This window comes from Argopecten irradians, chromosome 15 (genome assembly GCF_041381155.1).
Source record: "Argopecten irradians isolate NY chromosome 15, Ai_NY, whole genome shotgun sequence".
In the NCBI taxonomy this organism is placed as follows: Eukaryota; Metazoa; Mollusca; class Bivalvia; order Pectinida; family Pectinidae; genus Argopecten; species Argopecten irradians.
In genome coordinates, this window is record NC_091148.1 from 3326108 (window position 1) to 3347947 (window position 21840).

The window sequence follows — 21840 nt, forward strand, 5'->3', positions numbered from 1 at the left end:
ATAAAAATACTCTAGTGAACGCTCGAGGTGCCATCAACAACATCTATGCAATTTTCGCACGTGACATTCTCCGTGATCGTGAATTTAAAACTGCCAATAAAATGTTGGGCGGAAAGTTAAAAAACAACGTCCATCGTGGGTTATCAAGGACAACTAAACACAAACAGATTTTTTCTAAGGCCGATTTGAAAAAAAAATCAACACCTACCTGGATCAAGAAAATCTTGTCCTCCGATATCGAGTGTGGTTTGATTTGGCTGTCCAGTTTGTGTTGCTCGGGTCTCGAATTCCACCAACAATTAACAACAAATTAATTCAATTTCAACGTGGACGATGATTTCATTAGGCACGCAACTTAACAGAAAAAACATACAAGGTGGCCTGGAAAGCAATGAAGCACCAGCGGATAAAAGGATGTACTCAACAGGCGAAAAAAATGCCCTGTACTTCTGTTACGAAAGTTCACTAAAACAAGAGGCCCAAGGGCCTTAAGGGTCATCAGACTACCTTGGTTATAATCATATAGGAAATTAATTAGATATAGTGTCATGATAGTCATCATCGATTTGGGATCAACCAGAGATATAACAACACTTTGTCGGGACCATGTCAGGATCATTTCATGCCAGTTTTTAGGCCTTATGGCCCTTTGTACACATAATAATTATTATTGGACCTTGTGAACGCGATAACTTGAGTAAATATAAAACAATCTTAATGAAGTTTTGTGTGTAGACCTACATTGGAAAGATCTTGGAAAAGTTCGAAAATCAGCGTGATTCAATAGTCATTTAAAGACTTAGTAATTGCCCTTTGCACTAAAAATTGTTATTGGACTTTGTGAACGCGATAACTTGAGTAAATATAAACTTATCTTAATGAAACTTAATGTGTAGACTAACATTGGAAAAATCTCAGACAATTTCGAAAATTCGACTAAATTGATTTACGGGGTTATTGCCCTTTACACTAATAATTACTATTGGACCTTGTGAACGTGATAACTTTAGTAAATGTGAACAAAGCTTAATGAATTTTTAGTGTAGACTAACATTGGAAAGGTTTCAGACTAGTTTGAAAATGAGTTGGATTCGAAGATCATTTACGAAGTGATTGCCATTTGCACTAATATTTATTATTGAACCTTGTGATTACGATAACTTAGGTGAATATGCACCCAGCTTAATTCAAACTTTGTATGAAAGCTAACATTAAAAAGATCTTGGACGAGTTCAAAAATCAGCTTGATGCAACTCTGAACTTAATTATGCAGTTATTTCCCTTTGCGATAATAATTATTTAACCTAGTGAACACGATAATGTGAGTAAATATGCACCAATCTTAATGAAACTTTGTATGTAGGCCTATTAGATATATGTTCCTATTCCATTAACAAAAGACATCCGTTGGCTAGTAAATGACTATTTAGGTCCATGGGCCTCTTGTTTTGGTTTGGTTTGGGTTATCATATTTACGTCCTATAACAGCCAGGGTCATTTAAGGACGGCCTTCCGTGTATGTGGTGTGTTGCATGTATGTCGTGTGAGGTGGTGGTTAAGAAGCTTTTCCTCAGCAAGGGTGCACTACTTTATATTCAAAAGTCATAATTTGAGAAAGAAAACATTTACATGATATTAGCCTAATAAGGAGTATATCTCTGATAAATCAATATTCATTTAACTGCCTATTAAATTTCTTCTCTAAAAGTTGCTTCAAAAATAAAGTACTTGTTGTCGGACTATATTAAACATGCACACGGCATGATGCCGTCTACCTGCCAATCTGATTAAAATACATATCCTTGTTATCACTACGTTTGCATGGAGTGGTTATAAGGATCTGTATTTTAATCAGATTGTCTACCTGCTGTCAAATAATCCTAAATCCATTGTAATTAAATACAAATTCGTTTCAGACCCATTCAATGTACTAAACTAATCGGTAAACATTGACATAGAGATGTCACGTGTTTTGACACAAGACCATGATATATCTGCTTTCCATTAGCAGATTGAACGTTGAGTTGCGATCACAACACTTCATGCACGCTGTTCAATGTACATTTGGAAAGCTGTCCAAACATTATACTGGCTGCTTATATGACGTGAATTTATTAATCAAACAAACATACTGCCCACCGTTGAATTCATGGAACAACACACCTCATAACAATACGAAATGGATGATATTTATGAAAATGTCATATCAACAATACATTACTCACATATCCGTGATATTTCTTTCGCACCATACAGTCTCTCTTGGGTTTCCAGCTTTACTAACATACCCCCGTCTTCCACACAATACTGTATAGCATCTTCCCAAACCATCCTTGTCGTCACAATTTTTAGACATTGCCCAGTGGACCAGTTCTTTACATAGCCCCTGCTGTCGCACTCTGAAAAAGAAAATGATTACGCAATTAGATTGTAAATAGCGAAATAGCTAGTCTACTCCAAAACAAAGTTAAAGATGCTCCATCGCTGACAATTGGTATTTTTTCACTATCAAAAACAGGAGCAGACGATTTAGTATTTTTCTTCAGTTACAAAAATTACTTTACACCATTACCACCATCGAAAAGTTTCTAATTTTACTTCAAATTAAAAATATAAAAAACAATTAATTGCATCCCGAAAAAATTCCGTGGCACTATATCCTATATGGAATGAATTACTGATTGCGCACGCACCCAAGGCAAATTAGATTATTTCATATTATTTTTTGTGTTAATTAGACATATAAATACACGATTAAACACCAATTATTGTTCTAATGATGAATATCATTTATGTTCAGTCTGCGGTAGAGCATCTTTAAAAAACTGTATAATTATACATATATGGATGGGAGTATATAATTTTAGGTAACATCAACGACAGCTAATCTTACTCTGGATCCTAATAAAATGGTGTATTTAGCATATGAATACATTAATATACCAAAAGTGAAGTGGTGTCAATGAAATGTTTCATCGAAGTATGAAAGAAAAAAAACAAATTGCAAACTGCATTAATGCGCAAATCACATTCTTGCAAAAGTTACCCACTACAATGTAACATGTTCGTGACGTCACGTTTAAGCGCACCTTTAAGAGTCAACATGTACTAGGCCTATCGGTATTCAGTCAGGAACAATGACACTAGCCAGGTCTGTCTTTCAAAACGAAAATGTATAATTATTGAATGTCGAATGGGAAAAAAAGTCCAGCTGACAAAATGCTCTGACTATGAGAGGCAGAATACTGTGGATTAAGGGCAGGAACAAGTGGAGCATGTTCAACAAGTGTTGATGACTTGGGTACCAGAGTATGTGAACACAACAAGTGTTGATGACTTGTGGTAACCAGAGTATGGTGAACCTGAAGATAAATCTGATAAAGCAGATAAAGTGTTCCTTATGTGTGCTTTCTGATCAGAGGAACAGTCCCTGGAGTAGGTAGAGCTTTCATTCCTATGGCCAGTGAAGTACAGAGGTACATATTATGACTAAGTTCATGTCATTCATAGTTTTAATGGTTGTTGCTTGGATTTAATGTGCTGTTTATTTCTGGGAACACTTTTATTTATAGAAATATCCGACATAGATTTAGAAAATTGATAGTACCAAATTTCCTCGCGGGATTGGAATTCTGTCGGCTCTTTTCTACAGTGAAAAAAGATATCGCTTTGGGATCTTGTTTTGAGGTCATCTGACCCGAAGGGTCAGGATTACCTATAGTTGTCATGTTTCGTCCGTCGTCGTCCGCCATGCGTTAACTTTTCACATTTGGAACATTTTGAAGTTCTACTTGTGCGATTTAGCTGAAACTTACATAAAATGATCCGGACAAGGTCCAGACAGTGTGTTGTTATTTTTCGGGTCGATCAGATATCTAAGATGGCCGCCACCTCGAAAACACATTTTGAACTTCTTCTCAAGTTCTAGCGGTACGATTTCACTGAAACTTTCATGAAATGATCCTGACATGGTCTCTTCAAAGTGTTGTTATTTGTCGGGTTGATCCGAAATCCAAGATGGCCGCCATTTTGAAAACACGTTTTGAATTCTTCTCAAGTTCTTCCGGTGCGATGAAATGATCCTGACATGGTCCCGACAAAGTGTTGTTACATCTCTGGTTGATCCCAAATCGAAGATGGCTATCATGACACTATATCTAATTAATTTCCTATATGATTATAACCAAGGTCGTCTGATGACTCTTAAGGCCCTTGGGCCTCTTGTTTTAATGAACTTTCGTAACAGAAGTACAGGGCATTTTTTTCGCCAGTTGAGTACATCCTTTTATCCGCTGGTGCTTCATTGCTTTCCAGGCCACCTTGTATGATAAGTTGCGTGCCTATTGAAATCATCGTCCACGTTGAAATTGAATTAATTTGTTGTTAATTGTTGGTGGAATTCGAGACCGAGCAACACAAACTGGACAGCCAAATCAAACCACACTCGATATCGGAGGACAAGATTTTCTTGATCCAGGTAGGTGTTGATTTTTTTTTCAAATCGGCCTTAGAAAAAATCTGTTTGTGTTTAGTTGTCCTTGATAACCCACGATGGACGTTGTTTTTTAACTTTCCGCCCAACATTTGATTGGCAGTTTTAAATTCACGATCACATGTCACGTGCAAAATTGCATAGATGTTGTTGATGGCACCTCGAGCGTCCACTAGAGTATTTTTATGGTATTCACTTGCCATACCGATATCTGTTCCCATACTTTTTGCGCTGTTTTGAATATGTTTTGGTGTAGCTTCAGTATAAAAACGTCATTAAGCTCCTCCTTAGATATACTTTCTAGATGAAGCTGTTTCCCTTTTGATTCCAGACTCCAAAATGTTGAGTTATGCAGTACTTTGCTTGTATGAATAATTCAGATAGCTCAAGGTAGAGCACGTTTGAAATAAATGAGATCTGGGTTCGAGTCCTGGCCTGAATTTACATTAAATATTGCAAACCCGACATTTTTCATGGTAAATTTTTAATTTTTCATATGAATGCCTATATTGACACTGGTTAATTTCAATGTCACATTCACGTGTTTTTAAAATTAGTTTTTAACACAGGCGATTTAACCTAGAATAGCAAAATTGTCTGAAGTAAACTGAAGCCCTTCTCTTACATTGCAGCATTATTAGCTCACCTGGTCCAAAGGACCGAGGTGAGCTTATGGGATACCGCAGCGTCCGGCGTCCGTCGTCCATCGTCCGTCAACAATCGACTTCTTCTCCATAACCACTGGTCGGATTTCAACAAAATTTGACTGGTAGCATCCTTATGGGCTACTAACTGAAAATTGTACAAATGATGGGGCTGATCCCCCGGGGGCCTGAGGGGCGGGGCCAAAAGGGGTCAATTTGGCTATTTCCATATAAACGACTTCTTCTCTGAAACCAAGCATGGGATAGCACCCATAATGCAATGGTAGCATCCTTATAGGGTGGGGATTCAAAATTGTACTAATTATTGGGCTGACCCCCCGGGGGCCTGAGGGGCGGGGTCAATTTGGCTATTTCCATAAAACGACTTCTTCTCTGAAACTAAGCAAGAGATAGCACTCATAATGCAATGGTAGTATCGTTATAGGGTGGGAATTCAAAATTGTACAAATGATGGGGCTGACCCCCGGGGGGCCTGAGAGGCGGGGTCAAAAGGGGTCAATTTGGCTATTTCCATATAAACGACTTCTTCTCTGAAACCAAGCATTTGATAGCACCCATAATGCATTGGTAGCATCCTTATAGGGTGGGGATTCCAAATTGTGCAAATGATAGGGCTGACCCCTGGGGGCCTGAGGGGCGGGGTCAAAAGTGGTCAATTTCCATATAAATGACTTTTTCTCTGCAACTTAACATAGGATTACGCTCATAATGCAATGGTTGCATCCTTATAGGGTTTGGATTCAAAATTGTACAAATGATAGGGCTGACCCCCTGGGCCTTAGACGGCAATAGATGCGAGGTCAAAAAGGTCAATTAGGCTACTACTTTCATATAAATTACTTTGTCTCTGAACTATGTTTTGGATAGCATATTTGTATGGTATCAATAGCATCATTGTATGGTTGTGATTCAAAATTAAACTTTGGGAGTCAATTTTGCTTATTTTTCTAATTGTCAGAGTCTTGTGATAATTACTAACAAAAAACCAGGTGAGCGATCCAGGCCCTCTGGGCCTCTTGTTTTAATTTATTGTTCGGTTGGGTTGATTTTGACCTTCTTCCTTCTATTTGTCTCAATTCCGGGTTGCCGTGAAAACAAAGAAAAAATAATTATATATATATATTTCTCGCACCACGCACATGGAAATCTCGCATAATACCCAGTGCTAGATTTTTCGATCTCGTCCGATCTGTCTGGTAACTTTATGCGATTTTTGGCGGAATTTTACGCCATTCATGAAACTCTCGAATCGCTGACGTCACATGCATCAGACTGTCATTATTATTGGAAATTTGTACATTCATCCATTTCTCATGCATTGTTTGGTTGTTTTGTAATTATTAAAACATCACGTACCGATTGATCATCGATTTTCTTTGATAAAACCTAACTATAGTTTTGGCTAAATTTCAAGCGCAGATGAAATTGTCAATCGGCTTTGAACCAAAACGGGACTGCAAGTAAATTCTCCATACACGAAAATTGCATGATATTTTAAACTCAATTCCCGTTATTTCTATCTTTTAAAGTAAATCCAGCATAGTTTCTGAAACATACCCATAAAATAGTAATTTTGCTAACGCTGTGACGTCACTGGGCTTTATCCTTTCGACGGCCGGCAGGATTCGAACTTGACTCAATTTTGATAGTAGGTTATTACAAATGCCATCTATGAAAGCAGTTTGCATCTAGATTACGGTTTGATGCCATTTTCACGATGATAACAAACAGCACACACTACAAACAAGTAAAAACAGTCACCGGAAGTCCCCTAAAGGTCACCACGCACGGGTCATGGAAGGCAGAAACCTGCGCGTGGGACTTTTTTTTTTTTTGTAATCGGTGCTATTTTCCCCTTCCTTTCCCCTTTCTCTCTATTTTCTCTTACTTTGATATCTCTTCTATCGTTTAAGACCATCTGCATGTCTGTATCTTGATAATTAAGCTCACAACGACAGGTTTCCGGGCACACACTAAAATCCGGGTTTCAGACCTCAATTTTTGACTTATTTGGGCATGTTCAAAGGTGATTTGTGACGTCACTAATGCAATGACCGAATCGATATTGACATGCTATATAGGGATGAACATCTTCTTTTCAAAAAACTAGTATTTAGTTTTCAACGGTCTCAGTGGGGCTCCAGAAGGGTCATGAAATGGGGCAAATGCATAATTACGCATAAATACGTTACGGCCGTCCAAAGGATATTGCATGGGTAGCCATGTAATACAGCCTCAGGCGTTACATGTATGGGTTATTGCCCTAGACCAGCAAGTATTACGTGTAGGTATGAGAGAAATATATATATCACACATGATCAATACCTGGCGCCAGGACTCAAACACACGCAGTCATACTTTCAGTACTACCACCATAGTAAAACATTTATTAGCACAGTAAATAAACACTGTGGTGTTCCCGATATTGAGTGGACACTTCACTTTGTGTCCGACACCTGACATTTTCGCTGTAAAGTCACCGCCATCATGAGGTGTAAATTCCAAATCGGGTACCGCACTCGTCATTGAATTGTACAAAGGGGGTAATCATGTGCCCGGCCTTGCGTAATGACAATGAGGCCGACATACTGTCATACTTCCAAGAGGAGTTCATTCCGGTCACGTACGTGAAAAGAATCTTGACCAGAAAGAGTGGGAACTTGGTCCCAACACACACCTTCATATTGACGTTCGCTACACCAACGTTACCAGAGCGTAACTGTTGGTTACAAGACGTACGGCCATCATGAGAGCAATTGTAGACGGAAGATGGTATGTCAGTACTGTGGCGTGAAGGTCACGACGAAAAAGACGAATATGACATTGTCAACCGTCACTGCTTCAATTGCGGGGGTGATCATGCTGCGTCTGCTCGTACCTGTCCTGCCTGGACTCGGGAGAGGGAGATATAACGGGTCAAATATACCCGAGGTGTATCTTTCCCCGAAGCTAGGAGGATAGTCGAGTGTTCAGACCTGAATGGGCCACCTGTTAAAGTTAAAAAGCTTTCTGATAACGCCAAGCGACCAGCAAATATGGTGATAAAGTTGCGGCAGCATGCTGTACATCTAATCACTGCTCCTCTATCCGACTTTCAGATGTTGCCTCCATTTTCTCTGCGGAAGCTTGTGCTATCGGTCTGGCTCTTGACCACATTGAAGAACACCGCATTGAAGAGGCAATCATCTGTTCAGACTCTCTTTCGGTTCTTCAAGCATTGAAATCAAGAAACCCTAGAAATGCTCTAATTCAAAATATTTTAATCCGAACATTTCGATTATCTTCTAAAACTCAAATTACTTATCTCTGGATTCCCAGTCATGTGGGTATAAAGGGGAATGAACAGGCTGTTAAAGCAGCTAAGACTGCTCTTCGCCTAGCACAAACAGATTTGAAACTACCATATACCGACATCAAACCTTCAATTCAGTCAGCCATCAAACACCATTGGCAACAAAGGTGGTCTACCGAAACAAACAATACACTGTTTAAAGATGCTCCATCGCCGACAGAGCATAAATGATATTCATCATTTGAACAATAATTGGTGTGTAATCGTGTATATATCTGTCTAATTAACACAAAAACTAACATAAAATAACTCATTTTGCCTTTGGTGCACGCGCAATCAGTACTTCATTCCTTATAGGATATAGTGCCACGGAATTTTTTCGGGATGCAATTAATTATTTTTCATATTTTTACCTTGAAGTAAAATTAAAGCTGAAACTTTTCAATGGAGGTAATCATAAATGGTGTAAAGTACGTAACTTTTGTAACCGAAGAAAAATACTAAATCGTCTGCTCCTGTTTTTGATGGTGAAAAAATACCATTTGTCAGCGGTGGAGCATCTTTAAAATTCAACCTACACTTAATCCTAAACTGTCCAGTTGGAGAGACCGCAGAGAGGAAGTTGTTCTTTCGCGGCTCCGAACGGGACACACATATTTCACACATTCTTATCTATTGAGAGGGGAGGATCCTCCCACATGCAATGCATGTGATTCTCCTCTCACAGTGGAGCATATTTTAGTGCACTGTATCGATTTTAAGCACATACGAGATAAGTACTACGATGTCTCCGACATGTACACTTTGTTCAATGTCGTGAGACATAATCGTATTTTTAATTATCTCAAAGAAATCGGTATTTTAGATAAAATATGAACGTTTTCTCATCATATCGTATCAACTCAACATTTCATCGTTTCATCAACATTGTGCATGAGTTTTCTCGTGTGTTTTAGCCAAAACAATTTTATCCCATGCAAGCTTTTTTTATCAAATAAACGTTTACAATGTGTGTTTTAATCCTTACTTGCCTTTTCTTACCCTGATCTTTTATCCTGATATTAATGCCTGACTTGTAGTTTGGCCCTAAATAACCTTAGTTGTCGATTGGCCGTAATACTCAAACAAACAAACAAACAAACCAGCAAATACACCACCACAGGAGCAACGGCAGACCAAAACCACCAAGGTAAAGCTAGCGAGGCTCCCCGCACTAAACAACAAACCCAGTAAGGGATCAGATGACCATATCCTTGGTCAGAACATCTATGATGTTCTTTCGGACGTCAACGAGTTTGGAGACAGCACATTTATCGCCACCAAACAACATACTTCAAGTAGTCCTGTCGGTCCGACAAACTATCCTCAGGGAGCATCACAGTGACAAACACTATCATACAATGGAACATACACGGATTTAAAGCGAACATAGAAGAACCCATCCATATTCTGCCTTCAAGAAATAATGCTGAAAGACATCAATCTCAGACAATTTACACTATACACAAAAACTCCAACAGGTGGCCGCGCATCAGGTGGTGTGGCGGTCGATAAACGTCCCTCACAGACACATTCAACTAAATACCACCTTACAAGCTGTTGCTATAAGTGCAACTCTTCATCGAAAAATAACAGTCTGGTCTACATATTTACCTCCAAATTCTCCATGTAGTTGTGAAGAACTGGGTAATATCGTATCACAACTCCCAGTGCCATATAGTATCATAGGTGACTTTAACGGTCATAATAGCCTCTGGGGCTCCCCAGGCACTGACGATAGAGGTAGACGTATCGAAGAGTTTATTAATAAAAACAGATTATGCCTTTTTAACACCAATGCCCCAACATATTTACACCCTGCCTCTGGCTCGCTTATCCACATTGATATATCGTTGTGCCATCCATCAATTCTTCTGAATTATGATTGGAGGGTCAACGATGATCTTTGTGGGAGCGATCACTTTCCAATTATATTTAAAAACATAGGGTCACCAAAACTTGAGTAGCCTATTCCTCGTTGGAATCTACATAAGGCGGACTAGGTTCAATTTAAAAACTTGTGCGCAGAGAAGCTCATCGAGGATATTTTTTTCCCACAGAAGCGCTCACTTCTATCGCTACAAAAACCATACCAAAATCCGTGCCAAAACCTACAAAGTTTCTTCTCTCAAATGATTCATTTATCAATAGATCTGGTAGAAATGCAGCTTTGAAGCGGTACCTGGCTTCGCCAACCTTCTCAAACTATAACAATTTTAAAATTGGGAGAGCAAAAGCTCGAAGGTCTATCAAATTCGACAAGAAAAGTACTTGGAAAGAGTACATCTCAAAAATTAATTCCAATAAATCTTCGATGAAAGTTTGGGAAATGATTGGTAAAATCAGTGGGAAAAGAAAAACAACACCCTCCTCCCACCCTCATTAACAAAAATAGAATATTTTCTTAGAAATCCGAAATAGCTGGCGCTTTTGCCAAAAATTTTGCTAAAAATTCATCCGTCAAAAATCATTCAATTTTTTTTCTCAAAAATTTCAAAAATAAAAGGAAAAGAGACGCCTTAATTTTAAATCCTCCAATACTGAAAGTTATAATAGGCCTTTCGAGATACCAGAATTGATCGAGTCCCTTGAGAAATCAAAGGACTCGACAGCTGGACCAGACGAAATTCCATATATGTTTTTAAAACAATTAACCAGACTCCTACTATCTTTTAACTATAATATTTAATCAAGTTTATTCTTCTGGCAAAATTCCCGAGTCTTGGAAGGTAGCTACTATTATACCCCTTCCGAAGTCCGGGAAGGATGCTACTGATGCCAATAACTATCGTTCTATTTCATTGACGAGATGCAAACTGTAAAAATACTAGATTAGTTTGGTTCTTGGAATCAAACAATATTTTAAGTCCTTTGCAAAGCGGCTTTAGAAACCGCAGGGGAACAGTAGACCACTTAGTTAGATTAGAAACATTTATACGAGAAGCCTTTTGCCTAGAAAGAACATCTTGTGGCCGTATTCTTTGACCTTGAAAAGCCATATGACACAACTTGGCAATATGGAATCATGAACGATCTCCATGATATCGGTATAGGTGGTAATTTGTCAAAGTTTATTTCAAATTTGATATCCGACAGGCATTTCAAAGTTCAAACTGGTTCAATTTATACAGAAACAGGAGATAGGTGTTTCTCAGGGTGGCATCCTGCCTGTCAAACTTTTGGATTAAAAATTAAAAGCATAACTAAATGTCTTGGCCAATCTACGGAAGGGTCACTATTTGTAGATGATTTCTTGATCTGTTACAGATAAAAAAAACATGCACACTATAGAACGACAACTACAACAATGCTTTTTAACCCTTTAACCTTGTATTCGATCCACAACATGAAGAAATATTTACAAAAATCAAAAGCTCGAAGATCAAAAACATTTGACATCATAATTTCAAAATTTTTGCTGGAAGTAAATATAAATTTCGACACCATTGACAAGTACACCGTATCGGATGTGCCACCATGACTCATTCAAACACCTGATATCAATTTATCTCTACATGATCCAGTGCATTACCCGAATCCTCCTTTCGGGAGTGCATTAGGGCTTTCCCTGACCATGTTCAGATCTACACTGACCGCTCAAAAGATGGTGATAATGTTGCGGCAAGAAACCCTAGAAACATTAATCCAAAATCTTTTGATCCGAACATTTCGATTATCTTCTAAAACCCAAATTACTTATCTCTGGATTCCCAGCCATGTGGGTTTGATTGTTTGTTTGATAAACTAACGTCCTATTAACAGTTATGGTCATGTAAGGACGGCCTCCCATGTATGAGGTGTATTGTGTGTATGTTGTGCGACTAAATTTAGGATCTTTATATTATCTCTTCTTCCTAACTGACTTTATCTTTCCTAATGCCTCCCTTGGCACCGCCTCACTTTTGGCCTTGAGTTGAGCGTTCGCCTCTGTGAGGAAGGCTCTGGGTTCTGTCCCCTGGCCGAGACACACCAGAGTCTATTAAAGTGATAGTTTCTGTTACTGCTTGGCGCTCGGCATACAAGAAGTGGGACGACTGTTTCGCCTGTTGTTAGTATAATGTGACCGGGTGGGGTGTGTTGTTTGGTGTCTTCGGCGGCATGCTTCAGTGATATAGCACTATAAAAAGGGCAACAGTTCCACTATACAAGAAGACACTACATAAAGTGAAGCCATGTTTGTTTAAAGGGGAATGAAAAGGCCGAGAAAGCAGCTAAGACTGCTCTTCGCCTAAACAGATTGGAAACTACCTTACACTGACATCAAACCTTTCAGTCAGCCATTAAACACCATTGACAACATAGGTGGTCTACCGAAACAAACAATAAACTGTTTAAAATACATCCTACACTTAATCCTAATCTGTCCAGTCGGAGAGACCGCAGAGAGGAAGTTGTTCTCTCTCGGCTTCGAATTGGACACACATATTTTACACATTCCTATATATTGTGAGGGGAGGATCCTCCTACATGCCATGCATGTCATTCTCCTCTCACAGTGGAGCCTGTTTTATTGTATTGTATTGATTTTAAACACATATGAGATAAGTATTATGATGTCTCCGACATGTACACTTTGTTCTATGCCGTAACACATAATCGTATTTTCAAATATCTCAAAGAGATCGGCATTTTTAACAAAATTTGAACGTTTTCTCATCGTATCTTATATTCATATCAACGCAACAATCATCGTTTCATCAACATTGTGCATGAGTTTTCTCATGTGTTTTAGCTAATACTATTTTATCCTATGCAACTCCTTTTATTTAATCAACAATTTTGTTTTAGTTTACTTACTTTTTTCTTATCCTGATTTTTGTTTATATCCTAATACTAATGCCTGCCTTGTAGTTTGGCCCTTAATGACCTTAGTTGCCGATGGGCCGTAAAACTCAATCAAACAAACAAACAATGGTACAACAAAGTGATAAAGCTTTTTAATATTCGATGATTTCAAGACAGCGCGACACAATAACGGGAGTCCGTCCAAAATAGATCATAAACCTTTCACACCGCACACATGAGAGGCCGTCCTTACATGACCCTGGCTGTTAATAGGACGTGAATTAATCATAGAAATAAACAAAATCGATAAATATAAGCAAATGAATCTTTTAGAAATCGATGAATATAAACAAGGTATAACTTAATAAACTACCTGAAAATACCCGGTATCCTACTGTTCCAGCCTGTGATATCAGAGTACCAACAAATGTAATCATGTCGGTGTCATTGGCGCCGGCGCAGGACTTCACAGTGTCATCATAGAAAACAACATTACACCCAGTGTGGAACAGACACAAGCTAATACAGGTCATCAAACTACCAACTGGACTTTCAAAGCCACCTGGAGATGGCATCTTCCCTTCGTACCCAGGAAATATGTTGAATCGACCCTGGACTAGTGCACTTTCTGAAAAAATAATAAAAAAAAATCATTATATACCATAGGTGGTATTTTTGATGGAATGTGTTGATACATAATCACCATCGTCTTAAAATATTTCATATATCTAAGTACGAGTTTGGATTTCTTTTTTATTTACAATAAAGTTAATGTTTTTGAGATTCTGTAAACCTATCCTATTTAACTTCAAAATGACAACGAAAGTTTCCATATGTAATAATAAGTATCGTTGCCATTCACAAAACCTTGTACTTCTAAATCATATTTCCTGCAGGTAGGGCGTTAGAACTGCTGTCCCTATTGCATGATCGGAAAAGGCGACTTAATTTAGGATATTATCTTTTCTCTTCTTCCTAACGTCTTCCCTTGACAGCCTCACATTTGGCCTTTTGTTGAGCGCTCGTCCCTGTGAGGTTGGCTCTGCGTTCTGTCCCCTTGCCGAGACACACCAAAGTCTATAAAAGTGGTAGTTTCTGCTCCTGCTTAGCGGTTGTCAGTATAATGTGACCGTGTGTGGTGTGTTGCTTGGTGTCTTCGGCGGCATGCATGCTTCAGTGATATATCGCTTCAAAAAGGACAAAAGTTCCTCTATACGAGAAGACACAACACGAATATACCAGTCTCCCAAAAAAACGCACCTCGCTCTTCATAATACGCAATGCACAGCATACATGGGAGGCCGTCCTTACATGACCATATCTCTTAATAGGACGTTAATTAAATCAATCGAACAAATATGAAATTTCATGTTACACTGAAAGTGAAATGCAGTTGTCTTTCTTCTATTTTAATTTCACAAAGCGTCTCCCATGATATTTTTTTGTAAAAATGCGGTCTATTAATAACATAACGTCAAGTAACTATATGATTATTCATTACATTTATTGATATTGAAGGGATGTGGATGAATTTTTGAAAAAAAATAAACGATTATATTTCATATTTTTGACAAAAACACAGTAATTATATTTCACAATGATTCGAGATCACCTGCGTCTGGCACTTGGAGCTTTTCGAACAACACCTGTGAAGAGTCTCCATGTGGAAGCTAATGAGCCATCTCTAGACGATCGACGAAAGAAATTATCCTTACAGTATGCTGCTCAACTGAAATCCAATCCCAGAAACCCCGTATTCGATCTTGTATTTAATCCACAATACCAAGACATATTCAGACAAAATCATAAGCTCATACACACATTTGGCATCAGAATTTCAAAGTTTTTGCAGGAACTAAATATCGACACCATTTACGACTACACCATATCGGATGTACCACCATGGCTCATTCAAGCACCTGATATCAATTTATCTTTGCATGAAAGGGCAAAGTCCAGTGCATTACCCGAAGAACATAAATCCTCCTTTCGGGAGTGCATCATAGCTTTCCCTGATCATGTTAAGATCTACACTGACGGCTCAAAAGATGGTGATAAAGTTGCGGCAGCATGCTGTACATCTAATCACTGTTCCTCTATCCGACTTCCAGATGTTGCCTCCATTTTCTCTGCAGAAGCTTGTGCTATCGGTCTGGCTCTTGACCACATCGAAGAACACCGCATTGAAAAGGCAATCATCTGTTCAGACTCTCTTTCGGTTCTTCAGGCTTTGAAATCAAGATGCCCTAGAAATACTCTTATTAAAAATATTTTAATCCGAACATTTCGATTATCTTCTAAAACTCAAATTACTTATCTCTGGATTCCCAGTCTTGTGGGTATAAAGGGGAATGAACAGGCTGATAAAGCAGCTAAGACTGCTCTTCGCCTATCACAAACAGATTTGAAACTACCATACACCGACATCAAACCTTCAATTCAGTCAGCCATCAAACGCCATTGGCAACAAAGGTGGTCTAGCGAACCAAACAATAAGCTGTTAAAAATTCAACCTACACTTAATCCTAAACTGTCCAGTCGTAGTGACCGCAGAGAGGAAGTTGTTCTCTCTCGGCTCCGAACTGGACACACATATTTTACACATTGGAACATATTTTAGTGCATTGTATTGATTTTAAGCACATACGAGATAAGTACTACGAGGTCTCCGACATGTACACTTTGTCTCATGCCGTGAGACATAATCGTATTTTTAATTATCTCGGTATTTTAAACAAAATATAACGTTTTCTCATCATATCCTATCATCGTATCAACTCAACATTTCATCGTTTCATCAACTTTGTGCATGAGTTTTAGCCAAAACTATTTTTCCCATGCAAACCTTTTTTTATCAAATAAACGTTTTATAATCTGTGTTTTAGTCCTTACCTGCCTTTTCTTACCCTGATCTTTCATCCTGATATTAATGCATGACTTGTAGTTTGACCCTAAATGACCCTAGTTGTCGATGGGCCGTAAAACTCAAACAAACAAACAAACAAACCCCTTATAGGATTATCTTTTTTGTGTCACCTGCAACGCAAGGGCGACATATAGGTATCACTATGTCGGCGGCGTCGGCATATATTTGCAAGATTTACGGGACTTTACAATCGTCAAAACAGATAATTTCTTGGTTTCCGTGCGATAGCTAATCTGTATTGCCCGATTTCAACCAAATTTTGTATATAGCTTTATATCAATGAGATCTCGAATTGGTTAGATACTTGTCAAAATTCGTCAATATTTGCAAGAGTTACGGGACTTGAAAATTTCACCTAAATAAAGCAATATTTTTCAATTTTAAATATTTTTCGTGAGGTTTTTAACTGCTGTGCAGGCGACACATCCACTTCCGTGGAATTCTTGTCACTATTAGAGTTATTGTGTGATTTTCAGTCAGTCAAGCATGTGTTACATGCCTGACTGCTTTAATTGTTTGGTAAAAATGCTGTACTAATTACTCCATTCCTTCATTGTTATTTTTTTGCAGTAAACTGAGTTGCGCATTCACATATTGGCCACCCATTCTTTCACACAATTGTGGTACATGTATGCTTGACAAAGTCAACAAATGAAGATAACAGGTTATCGTTTTTGAGTGTTATGACTGTTTATGTCGTGAAGAGAGGAGGGAAATTGAATAAGAACTGGGGAAATATTTAGGTAGAAGGTACCACCACCGACAGAGTATAAAAGTAATTAATGTTTAATCATGTATATTATGTAACTCCGAAATTAAAGTCGAATCACGCTGTTTTTGAAATTCATCCATGATCTTTCCAATGTTAGTCTACGAACAGTTTCATTAAGCTCGTTTCATATTTACTAAAGTTATTGTGTTCACAAGATCCAATAATAATTATTAGTGCAAAGGGCGATAACTCCGTAAATGACCTTTAAATCAAGCTGATTTTCGACCTCGACCGAGATCTTTCCCATGTTAGTCTACCTAGGAAGTTTCATTAATTTCGGTTTACATTTCCTCAAGTTATCGTGTTCACAATTTCTAATAATAATTATAAGAGCAAACGGCAATAACTCCGTGAATTGCCGTCGAATCACGATGATTTTCAAACTCGTCCGAGATCTTCCCAATGTTAGTCTACATACAAAGTTTCATTAAGTTAGGATTATATTTACTGAAGTTATCACGTTCACAAAAATTGTTAACGGACGACGCACAACGGACAACGACGGACAATCGCAATAGTTCACCATGACCTATGGTCAGGCGACCTAAAAACAAACAAAATGAATGAAAAAAATATTCATATTTATAAATTAATAAAATCTGTTTCATTTTTGGGAACGCCTGTCTTTTTGCTTCCTTTTCCCTTTGAATGGCAGGAAGTTGTGCTGCAACAGCCCCCAAACTACATGTAATTCTAAACAAAACACCGACACCTACCTTCATATGTGTCACAAACACGAAAGTCAATTCATACTGCGTGGCTCATATGTTTTAACCTCCGTTCCTTTAACCCATACGTACACTGAACATATGTATATTGTAATTGCATACAACGCGTACTCATTTTGCTTAAATAAATTATCGAATAGACAAAGTAATACTCTCTATTATAACTAATGTTTATATACACCATACATGTCTGTCCATTTGAATCATTCCCATAGCTTAATTCATTAAAATTTATTGATGTGTCAATGTTTTGCAATGATACGGCACATATAACTTTGATGATGGTATTATACTATTAATAATGTTTTTACAATTTCTTATAAACAGCATGATTATTAAAGGGAAAAATGCACTTTTGTATTTGAGTACGTGCTGATTGATTTATTAAGGTCAATAGGCGGTTCTCAGTGACGTTAAGCCATTCATAACCTGTTTTTCAAAGAAGTCTTATTGTATTCGTTTACATATTTTCTTTTTGTTCCTCCCTAGATTTTGGTTCCAATATAGTCGTTTACACTGCAGCGAATGATAGACTGGTTGAAGGGACGTGGGAATGGTTAGACGGCACAGCTCTTCAAGGCATAGAAACATCATTCAATAATGGAGACGACAACTTTGGTAACGGCATTCCGGCCAACTGTGGGCGTCTCTCTATGAGTACACTAAAAATTTACGACGACAATTGCATAACGGAGCACATGTTTATTTGCGAACAGAGGGAATTTGAGTCCAATTGACGTCACAGACAATGGAGTCCAATGGAAATCATTGATCATTTTTGCTTAACTAGATACGTTCAATAACATACATATTTTCTCTTCAATTATTAAAGATGCTCCATCGCTGACAAATGGTATTCTTTCACTATCAAAAACAGGAGCAGACAATTAAGTAATTTTCTTCAGTTACAAAAGTTACTTACTTTACACCATTACCACCATTGAAAAGTTTGAGCACCAATTATTGTTAAAATGATGAATATCATAACCATGTGAAACATTGGAATCTAGTTTCCATTCAGTGTTTTCATGTTCAAGTCTACTTTCAAAGTCAGCATCACAGTTATTTCTACCTGCTATATGTGTGCTGCTGATAACCATAAGTTATTATCCAGACACCAATCCCATATCTGCCCTGCTAATGCGTTACATGTTTTACCACCCATATGTGATATATAAGCAATGGCTGTTGTATTGTCTATGTTAATACGAATGTACTCATTTCTCTCATTTCTACATAATGCTAGACAGGAAAACCAAGCAGCCCGAAGTTCTAGCACATTTATGTGCTCATCAGTTTCAGCTTCTGACCATCTTCCTCCCGCGGATTTTACAATTTTTCCATCTTCATCATACCGTATACCTCCCCAACCTTTCTTGGAGGCATCAGAGGTAAGAACAATGGAGGGGGGGGGGGTTGATGCGAGATCTTGGCATATGCCCTATCAATGTTATTGATCCACCAGGGTAGATCAGTTTTACTATCGTGTGAGAGTGTACAATGGGCACTGAAATTTCCTTTTGACCTCTTCAGAGCCTGAATCTTTTCATTTTCAAGTCATCTATAATGAGGACCATACTGTACACCAGGGAAGGATGATACTAAAACCCCAATACATTGTGCCAATGTTTCTATTGTAGGCAAAGCTGTATTTAAAAGCAAAGCACAGATGTCTTCAACTTTCTCACGTTTTCTCTGTGGGAGACATATTGTCATATCTACAGAATTCAACATAAACCCCAGATATTCGATCTGTTGTACAGGCTCAAATACAGACTTTATTGGGTGAATCATAAACCCACAGTCTGTTGATAAAGACACTGTATCTATCACATTCCGTTGCCATTCCTCCTTGGTGTCCCCCACTACAAGGGAATCATCAATATACGATGTGTTACTATGGCCAAGTTTACGAAACTGTGAGAAAAAAGGTTTAGTAATTTTAGTAAACATGCGGGGAGCTGAAGCAAAGCCCATTAGGCATTGCTGTATATTGATATGTTTTCCCCTCGAACATAAATCGCAGATATTTTTGATGTTGATGATGAATTGGCACTGTGTAATAAGCATCTTTCCAATCTATTGATGCCATATAACAGTCTGGGGTAATTCAATTTATTGCAGTTTTCAATGTATCCATCTTAAAATGGCGGTAAACTACTGTTTCATTGACCTCTTTTAAATTCAATATCATTCTGAAAGACCCATCCTTTTTTGGGAAAATGAAAATGAAAAAGTATCTGATCTCCTGAAGATTCAACCTCCACCAATACATGTTTTATCAACAACTTGTTAATTTCTTCGGAAATGATGAGTTTCTCTTTATCATTAAATTTGTATTGTGCATTGCCAAATAACAAGCGGTTACAAGGTTCTGCAATAAATTCAATTTTGACCCCTTGAATAGCCTCTAACAAAACAAAATCACTTGTCAGGGTTTTCCAAAAAGAAAACTTGTTCTTAATGTTACCTGCTACAAACTGTCCTACTTGCTTGTGCAAAAAAGGAACTGTTTTTGTGTGAAAAGTATTCCAAAAATTTTCAAGATCAGTACTTACCTCAGTAAGGACAGGAGTACTGCTAGGCAAGTCTATTTTCTCTCCTGCCCCTTCTTGAAGTTTTTTGGCTTGTTTTTGTGGAAATGTGACTGGCCACCATTACCCTGTTTACGGTAGTTACCGCCACTTGATCCGCCATGATTGAAATGCGGCCTGTCGTAAGGTTTGTTGTTATACGGCCTCCAACCAGCTTTCCCTTTGTTAGAGTAACGGGAAGCACCCTTAATATTACTATAGGCGTATTTAGACACACTATGTGATAGTTTGTTTGTTTCACTAATATCACGCACCGCTTGTGAAAGTTGGTTACGAAACAATTCTGTGGTGACCGGATTACTCACAGTACACAAGTTTGCGAAATGTTTGTTGAGATCCGGTTCTCGTCGACGTTGACTAAACAACTGAGAAGCGTTAGCTACTAGAAGAAATCCATCGAGGATTAATTTCAACAGTTCGTCAATCTCAGCTCGAGAGCTACTTTCAGTTTTCCGCATTTCCGTTAAGCGCTCCAGTGCACGTGCAAGGGGACACAAGTCGCTTCTGCGTTTGTTGAAAAGTAACATCCCGCTGCTTGATGTGTTGATTCAAGCTTCTGTATATGGTGCTGTTACATCTTGGCGCCACTAGCATTTTAATATTTGCGGGCCGAGGATAGTCCGACATTTTCGCCTTGATTTTATCCTCCGACATGCGTTTGCTAAGCATGTCCGTAATCAAATTCGCCAGTTTGTCGTTTTTAATTTCTGGCCCAGTCGGTTCATCTGCTGTGATTTCTTTGGCCGTTTTGGTCAAATAATCAGGTAGATCGTCATTTGACGAGTTTTCGGCAGATCCTGCTTTATCAGTAGCTGATGAAGCTTGAGTGACATCATCTCGTAAAATTTCATCTATTTTGTCACACACATCCATGTCAGACTCGTCATCACTAACCTGATCATGATACTCTCGAGAATCATGTCCGCCATTATCAAGGGGTAACATCTGGAACATGCGCATTTGTTGCTGCATCAGATTTTGCATGTTCCCCATGAACATTGCCATTGTAGTTGACAAGTCATTATTGATTTGTGCAGGCTCGGCTTCCGGAGACGCCCGATTGCTAGCACTTTTGTCCTGACTCTCACAATCTTGTGGATCGACCTCCATTGTCTTAGTCAACGTGGGTTCACTTTCTAGTGTAATTTTGGTCATAGACTTAACTGTAGCCGAGTTACTGGGTACAGCTTTAGCTTTGGAGTGTTTTTCTGACTTTCTAGAGCTTTTCTCTGAAGGTCTAGGCTCCATATTATTCAGAATTTCGCCAACCAAATCGAATTCTTTCACTATCTTCTGTGAATCCAAGATGGCGGCCATAAGCCCCGCCAAACAGACAACGGAAGACCAGCCCCTCGGGGCAAAGTCCTGAGAATAATTACGCCTCTATGGGTACGCTCCCGATAAAATTGATAGCAAACTATATAAAACACGTTAGCGTATCAAATGACAAAAGTAAGGAACAATTAACTCGTGAAATTGTACCTAAAAACGAAGAATAATCTGAGCTAAACTAAGTTCATCAGATTTTCTGAAGTCTTAAGCACGCT

The 21840-nt window shown here is 38.4% G+C and overlaps 1 pseudogene; it reads right to left on the minus strand.

The window, feature by feature from the left end:
- Window positions 1-19116: 19116 nt before the first annotated feature.
- Window positions 19117-21610, minus strand: LOC138309274 (uncharacterized; annotated as a pseudogene).
- Window positions 21611-21840: the final 230 nt, after the last annotated feature.